The sequence below is a fragment of the Cryptomeria japonica genome, chromosome 9, assembly GCF_030272615.1.
Source record: "Cryptomeria japonica chromosome 9, Sugi_1.0, whole genome shotgun sequence".
In the NCBI taxonomy this organism is placed as follows: domain Eukaryota; kingdom Viridiplantae; phylum Streptophyta; class Pinopsida; order Cupressales; family Cupressaceae; genus Cryptomeria; species Cryptomeria japonica.
In genome coordinates this window covers 31,309,400-31,317,774 of record NC_081413.1, presented here as the reverse complement: position 1 = coordinate 31,317,774, position 8,375 = coordinate 31,309,400, and positions in this window count along the sequence as shown.

Genomic DNA, 8,375 nt, shown 5'->3' with positions numbered 1-8,375 from the left:
GAGCCCGCTAGAAATGGGTGCCCGATTTTTACAATTCGGGCACCCATTTTGCTTCAGGTGCCCGAGGCATTCAAAAATGGGTGCACATTTTTCAGAAATGTGTGCCCGTTTTGGTTCAGGTGCCCGAAACTAAAAGGCACCCAATTTGCAAAAAATGGGCGCCTGTTTTTTGAATGTATTTATTTATTTTTTAAAACCATCTTCCATCATTTTCACTGCTTCAAAAATGAGTAAACGTTTCAAAGGAGCACGGGTACCTATTTTTTCATCCCAGCTAACCCCCCCCCCCCCCCCCCTAGACCTTTTTTTACCTCCTTCCAAGTACGTAGTTTTTATTTTACATTCTTTTTCTTTATTTTTATTACTTTTCATAAAAAAATGTTAATTTATTGTTATTTTTTAATTGTAGTATTTTAAAGTTTGAAAAACTTTTTTTTATTTTATTTAATTTCATGTTTAAAATATTTTTCAATTTTTAAATATTGCAAAAAAGAGGAAAATTAAAAAATAGTAAAAACTTAAAACCGTAGGAAAAAACAAAAACAAAAAATGTAAACGAACAATAAACATTAGATGCAATAAACCGACTATAAACATTGGATAGAAAAATGAACAATAAACCCTAGATAGAAAAAAAAACGAACAAAAAAACCTAGAAAATAAATGAACAATAAACCCTAAAAAATTAACGAACAATAAACCCTAGATGAAAATCAACAATAAATCCACCTCTCTCTCTCACACGTACATGTTACCCTCTCTGTGATTACGCTCACTCTCTCAATCTCTCATTACCTCTCTCTCTCTCTCTCTCTCTCTCTCTCTCTCTCTCTCTCTCTCTTTTTCATTACCCTCTCTCTATCATTACCTACTCTATATCTCTCATTATCTATTCTCTCTCTAACTCATTGTATCTCAAATTACCTATTCCCCCCCCCTCTCTCTCTCTATTTTAATCGTGCGTAAAAGTTTGAATGTTTAAATTTATATTTCTAAATGTTGTATTTAATTATAGGTTTCTTTTGTAAAAGTTAGATGTTTAATTTATTTTTTGATGTTTAATTTATGTTTAAATTGAACTTTAAATTGACCATGTGTTGAAATGTTACATTCTATATGTTTCTAATGTTATGTATAAATATTAAACATGTATAGTTAGAAGTTAAAATGATATCCTAGGATACCTTAGTATAACCTAAAACCTTTTAAGATATGTAGGACCCCTTAAGATACCTAACTACCCCTTAGAAGACCTTTAATACCATAAGATCTCTCTCTCTCTCTCTCTCTCTCTCTCTCTCTCTCTCTCTCTCTTATATTATCTATTCTCTCTTTCTCTCATTATCTATTCTCTCTCTCTCATATTACCTACTCTCTCTCTCTCTCTCTCTCTCTCTCTCTCTCTCTCTCTCTCTCTCTCTCTCTCTTATTATCTATTCTCTCTCTAATATTACCTACTCTCTCTCACACACTTATTATCTACTCTCTCTCTCATATTACCTACTCTTTGTCTCATTACATACTCTCTATCTCATTATCTATTCTCTCTCTCTCTCATATTACCTACTCACTCTCTCATTACATACGCTCTCTCTCTCTCTCTCTCTCTCTCTCTCTCTCTCTCTCTCTCTCTCTCTCTCTCTCTCTCTCTCTCTCTCTTTCTCTCTCTCTCTCTTTCTCTTATTATTTATATCCGTAGACACCTAAAATTGTCCAGTCTAATTAAATAAATATTTTATTTATTTAATTACTTTAGCCTAATTCTTCTATTAATTAAATAAATCTTTATTTATTTAATTAATTCATTTATCCTCTTCCAGCCTTATTTCTCATTTAAATAAATACTTTTATTTATTTAAATTATCCTTTTTCCTAAATTAAATAAATATTTTATTTATTTAATTGATCCCACTTCTTCTATTAATTAAATAAATCTTTATTTATTTAATTAATTCATTAACCTTTTCTACCCATGACACATGTCATTCATCTCTTAATTCATACACTACCTACCCTCTAATCATAGCCGACCATTTATCTTTTACACCTCTCAATCGTATCCCTCCATTTTATATAGTGTCTTCTATATAAGGACATGCTTCCTTCATTATCAAACCCTAACTGACTAACTACTTGATTACTCGACTACACTACGCCTTTGCACTTTTACATGCGATCCTACTTGCAACCATATTTCCATTCTTTGTTGAGCTCTTGTGCACATATAAAATTTGAGAGCAACTATATCAAGCAAGATCAATGGAGATAGGAAGAATGGAGATTCAAACCCTATAGGACATGTGATGGTATAATCTTTGTGATTTCATTTGATTTGCATTGTCTTAGGTAATCTTCATATGTTATGGTGGATCTTTGTTGTTGTTAGGCTAGGGTTTTGTGGTTGAATTCATGTAGTCTTTCATCATTGTTGTTATCCATTTTCACCATATACATTGTGGCACTAAGTTGGAGATCCATTCGAGACAATCAATTGGGCATATGAATCCGACATCCAATAATTTCTCAAGCTCTGCTTTGACTAATAATGCGACTTGTGGATGCATCTTTCTTAATTTTTGTTTCACTGGTTTTTCCCCTGGTTTAACTGTCAAATGATGCATTACCAAATCCAGATCCAATCCAGGCATATCAGCGTATGACCATGCAAAGTTGATTTGTCATTCTATGAAGAACCTTATGAATTTTGACCTTTCTGACTCTGTCAAGGATTGATCCAGGAATATGTTGTGTGGAACTTCTTCTGTGCCAATGTTTGTTTTGATAGTCTCCTCTACCAACATGGATGACTTTTCCTCATATGATGCTGGGAGAATGTCGAGCCTTCCATCTTCGGGTGCCTCAGAGAGGTTTTCGCCCTTAGATACATCCTTTCTTTTTACTTTTTTGGGGCCAGATAGCGCCACAATGTGGTTTTTGCCATAAGACCCTTGGTTTGTTTTTATTTTTATATTTTTGTGAATAGAAGGTCTGACACCGTCACCAAAATATGTCACGCTATTGAGTTCTATAGTGTATCCCGCTTTATGGTCCCCAGGGGGAAGATCATCTCATATGCCAAGATAGTCAATAAAAGTTTCATCATTTTGGAATGTGTCAAACTGTGCAGGTCCTTCATGGTCCCAATCAATAAGTTGGTGGTGAACAAGGGGAAGGCCTTTGATGTCTTCGAAGTTAGCAGGGCTAAGAGTGAAGATGCAGTTATATTCAGGTATGTCAAGGTAGTTATCAAGGTCATCGTTAGCACTCTCCTCATCAGTCTTGATCATGAATGAATCCAAATTATCATCACTAGTAGTGCATTCTGGGACAGGTGTTCTCATTCTATGTGATTTCAAACTAGAACCTAGAGGCAAGGACTATATGGGATCCTCTGGGGTTGTTTCTTGACCAACTTTGAATTTTTCATAAAATTCCTCTTCTTCTGTGGGTTCATCTGGCTCTTTGAATGTCTCGGTGAGCTCGTAGTCACTGGTGAATTTGTCTGAAGCCCATTCCCATTCATTGGATTCTGTGGAATAGCAATTCTCTTGTTGAATTTTGGCAACTTTGATTTTTAATGCTTCTTTTGTCCTTTGTGTGTGGACCTTGGAAGTCATGAAACCAAGTCCCTTCGAGCATTCCTTTTTGAATGTCAATTTAGGTTGTAAAGGTTCAATGATGCCTTCCTTTCTTAAGCCAAGAGGGCTTTTACCATCATACCCAAATTTTTGTAAGATATTGAAACCTTTGCCATACTTTTCACATGGTATGCTGATGTGATCTTGTGTATCATTTTCAGGGTCTTTGTAAAGTATTTTGTATAAGTCTTCCTCTTCCAGTTCACCCCATCTTTGAAAGATAGTAGGGTCCCATTTGAGTATAATGATAGATACCTGCTTATTAGGATGTGGTCTTCCATAATCTTTTGGTGAACTCATGACTTGTTGTAAGTACATGGTTTGATTCAAAGTGTATTCACCCATGCCCTTGTCCTGAAATTTGCCTTTAAGCTCACCTTGTTTTGATGTCGAAGGTTTTAATGATTCAGGATCAATGTATGTAGAAGAAGGAATAGCTTCCCTATTACTTGGAATAATCGTCTTAGTTTTCGGTCTCAAGTTATTGCATTATATAAATGGATTAGGATCACCATTAACTGTTATCTCAACTCCATTGTGAGGAAACTTAATGCATTGGTGATATGTAGATGGGACTGCCCTCATTTCATGAATCCAAGGGCATCCTAGTAATATATTGTATGTGAGATCTAGGTCTAGGACTTGACAAACTACACCCTTTGTAACTAGCCCAACTCTGAGAGGTAAGGTGATTGTGCCCTTGGATGAACGCTCCTCGTCATCATATGCCTTGATGGTAATTTTGTTTGTAGAATTCACAGCTTTATCAAAATATCCCAATTGTTTAATAGTGCTTAATGTACAAATGTTTAGACCTGCTCCTCCATCTATCAGGACTCATTTTATTCGATGTTTGTGTATGAAGGCTTCAATGTGTAAAGGTGCGTTATGTGGCTGACTTACGGAGGCATCGTTAGCTTCAGTGAATGTAAGAGAATATGGAATGGAAAGGTATCCCACCATGGCTTGAAACTAGTCCACGTTTAGATCAGTAGGGACAATAGTGTCTCTCAAGATTTTATCAAAAATGGCTTTATGTGTGGGGGATATGCGTAAGAGATCAAGGATAGAGAGGAGCGTGGGTGTCTTCCCTAACTGTTCTACAAGGTCATACTTAGGCTTGGTTGATGAGGAAGTGGTGTTTTTAGTTGGAGCACCTTGCAAGGTGAATTTACATCGACGAGTTGTAACATTACATTCAGAGGTAGGTTCGGAAGAAGATCCAATGCCTTTTAGGACAATCTTGGGTCTTTGGGTATAATTCTCAGGCGTTTTGTCCTTGAAGATAATGGTAGAGACAATATTGTCCATCGAGATGTGATTGATAGTTGAATCATAGTTATAAGATGCTCTTGTATAGTTGGTTTGGTCATATGTGGCTTTAGACTTTCCCTTGTCATGCTTTGGGAATGGTTCCTTAAACATCTCATGTTCTTGGTTGGATGAATGTCCTTCAATCTCAATTTCACCTCTATCAATAAGATATTGTATGATGTTCTTCAATCAATGGCAATTTCCCATCTTATGACCCTTGCTCTTATGAAATTCACAATACTCATCATCATTCCACCAATTTGGTTTAACCTTTGGTTCATATGGAGGAAAATATGGAATAGTGATTACTTTGTTTGCCACTAGCTTCTTGAAAACTGACTCAAGTGGTTCTCCCAATGGAGTGTACTTCCTTTGTGACTTTGAAGTTGTTTGAGTATTCACTTGATTGTTTGTAGATCTTGATCTAGAAAAAATTATTTTGGGTCGTACTGTATTGGCATCCCCAACACCATCATTGACTGTGTTCTTGTTTTTATTCCAAAATCTTGGCTTATCTTTTCCTTTAAAGTCATCTTTGTTTTCCTTGAATATTTTGATGACTCCTTGTTCAATTAGGACCTTCTCTGTTGCTAAGCCTTTTTCAATGACGTCCTTGAAGGTGGACAAACAAACTTTTCTCAAGTCATAACCAATGTCTTTGTTAACATTCTGAGTGAACATCTCTACCATTTGTTTTTGTGGAATTTCACAAGAGCATCTACTGGCTAGATTTCTCCATCTTTGTAAAAATGATGAAAAAAATTCTCCATCCTTTTGCTTCGTGTTGCACAAAGTAGTGACTGATATGTCTATCTCTATGTTGTATGAAAAATGTTGGATAAATGCCTCTGCTAAGTCACCCCATGACTTAATTCTAGGTGGGAGTTGGGAGAACCATTCCGTAGCTTGATCACCTAAGCTCTGTGGGAATAATCTCATCAAATATGTCTCTTCTGCTGCTACCTCAAAGCAGGCTGTGAAAAACTGTCTTATGTGTGCCTTAGGATCCCCTTTTCCTCTATACTTATCAAACTTAGGTGTCACAAAGTGTGTAGGAAAAGGAGGCATTTGAAAGCTCTTGTCAAATGGATAAGGACATATGTCTCTCATTGTGTATGTTGCCTTTGGTGTATTTATATCCTCCATTTTCTTTTGTAAGTCTTTGATTTGTTGTTCCAAATTGTTCTTAGGTGGAGATCGACTTCTTGGACCATACCCCTTTCCCGAGGCACCAATTGGAGGAGGAGCATGTTGCATATATGGATGATATTGATCATACACATGTTCATATGGAGGAGGTCTATAATGATGCTGCGTATAAGGACCACTTGGTATAGAGTCATGATGAGGAATGAAATATCTGCTTTGTCCATGTATATCATACTCTATGGGCATGTCATGAGTTTGTTCTAATGTGTTGCCCCCAAATTTGACGCGGGGTTTCCTTGAGTCCAAAATTTGAGCATGCCTTTGAATATCCAATTGCTTTGGTGGTTGCTCCTTAGCATTGGTATGTGATTGAGGATATTTTTCTGCATAAGACTTCCATAATGGTCTGCGAAGGTGAGTATCATATGCTTGACCATGTGAGTATGGGACCTCTGGTTTTTGAAACAAAGATGATGGTGATTCAAGCTCAAGATGTGGTCCTCTATTGCCTCCACTATTAGGCCTCCTTTGATCCATGTTGGAGTGAGTTTGTTGCAAAGGTCGATTTTCCATTATTTGAGACATGTCAAAATCATGAGGGATCTTGGTTCCCCTTTGTGCCATCACTTGTAGAAAGTATTGTCTATCTCTCCTCATTATTTCCTCAACCAATCGATTGAAATGGGGATTCATAATGGTGTCTTCCATTTCTGCTGAATGTATGGAAAAGTTGTCCATATTGTCATTGTATGTATCATTGTGATTTATAGTGTCCATGTTCTCAACATTTGGAATGTTTCTATAAGCATCCATGTCAAGTAATGTAGTATGATCAAAATTGAAAAAGATATCATTGTCATACTCATAGGAACTCATGTTTGTAGACTCTTTAGCCTCTTTAGCTTCTCTCCTAGATTTTTGGGAATGGGTTTCAACCATGAACTAGGTATTGACCAAGATGTGAGAGACTAGATGAAAATGGAAAAAGTATGCAAGACCAAGAATTGGATGGAATGTAAATGAATCTGAAGTGTACTTGCAATGTCCAAAGTGTAAGACCAAGTATGTATGTAGTAGAGTAGGTGTGGCCTCCAAAGAGATGATAGTTTCTCTTGATGAGGTAAGTTGACCTTGACTCTAAGTAAGACCAAATGAGACCCAAAGGTGATAGACCTTGATGAGGGACCACTTAGCAAAATGTTGTTGTATGTAGTGTGTTGACAAAATAAGATGAGGACAAGCAAGTGACCTTTTGACTCAAGTTTAGACAAATGTGAATGTAATGTAAGGTGTAAAGCAATGATGAACTTTGTGAGACCCAAAGACAGGTTGAATGCTAGATAAAAACCCCAGAGAGATAACCTAGGAAGCTCAATAAGTCTGAAACTAACTGTTCTTGTTTGTTGAATTATGAAAGTTTTCAATCCTGAACACAGATGTGCTTGTATACTTCACAGATGTTATTATGTCAAACACAGACGTGCCTAAATGACACAGATGTGGTTCTTTTAGACACAGACACATTTCTGAGATGCTACAATGTTGCTTAAAAGACACAGACGTGTTTCTACCCTTCACATACACGTTTAGATGACACAAACGTGAGTTTGTCAGACACAGACACGTTTCTGCAAACTTTGTGCAATTTTTCCAATCTGTGAAGTTGTTTTGTTGTGACCAAATCTGAATGTTTGATTGTTTTTTGTGACAAGATGACACAGTTTTGATGAGGACTCAAAGTTTGCAAGTGTTTAGACTCAAAATGACTCAAAGAAAAGTGTGTTGTTTGATGTAAAATTGTTTTGCATACACTTGAAGACACAATGTTTTGGTGTTTGGTCTTGAATGTTTGATTGTTCAAAATAAGTCAAGCACAATTCTTATGGTTGGCCAAGATAATAGTTGTTGATCCCACATGGAGTTTCCCCCAAGGCTACGCTATTCAGAGCGGATACTTAGATGCTTGACCCCACTGGCTCCACCTTTGGCACTCACTTCTCAAGGCAGCCAAGCATCAGTCCCCATGAAAACTCCTCGTGGCAAACTTTGTATCTCTGCTAAGAACTGTATGTGTGTGGGATGCTACCAAAGGTCTGACCTCCTGCCCCAACAACTAGAAGGATTTTGGCTTCTAAAACAAAAAGGTGCTAGTAAGGGCATCTGCTCGTTTGGCCATATATGCAGCACTTTCAGCACTATAAATATAGAAGGCTCCCAGCTGGTAGTGGTTACGCCCTACAACTGATCAAATAAATTTGATCAAACAGGTTTATG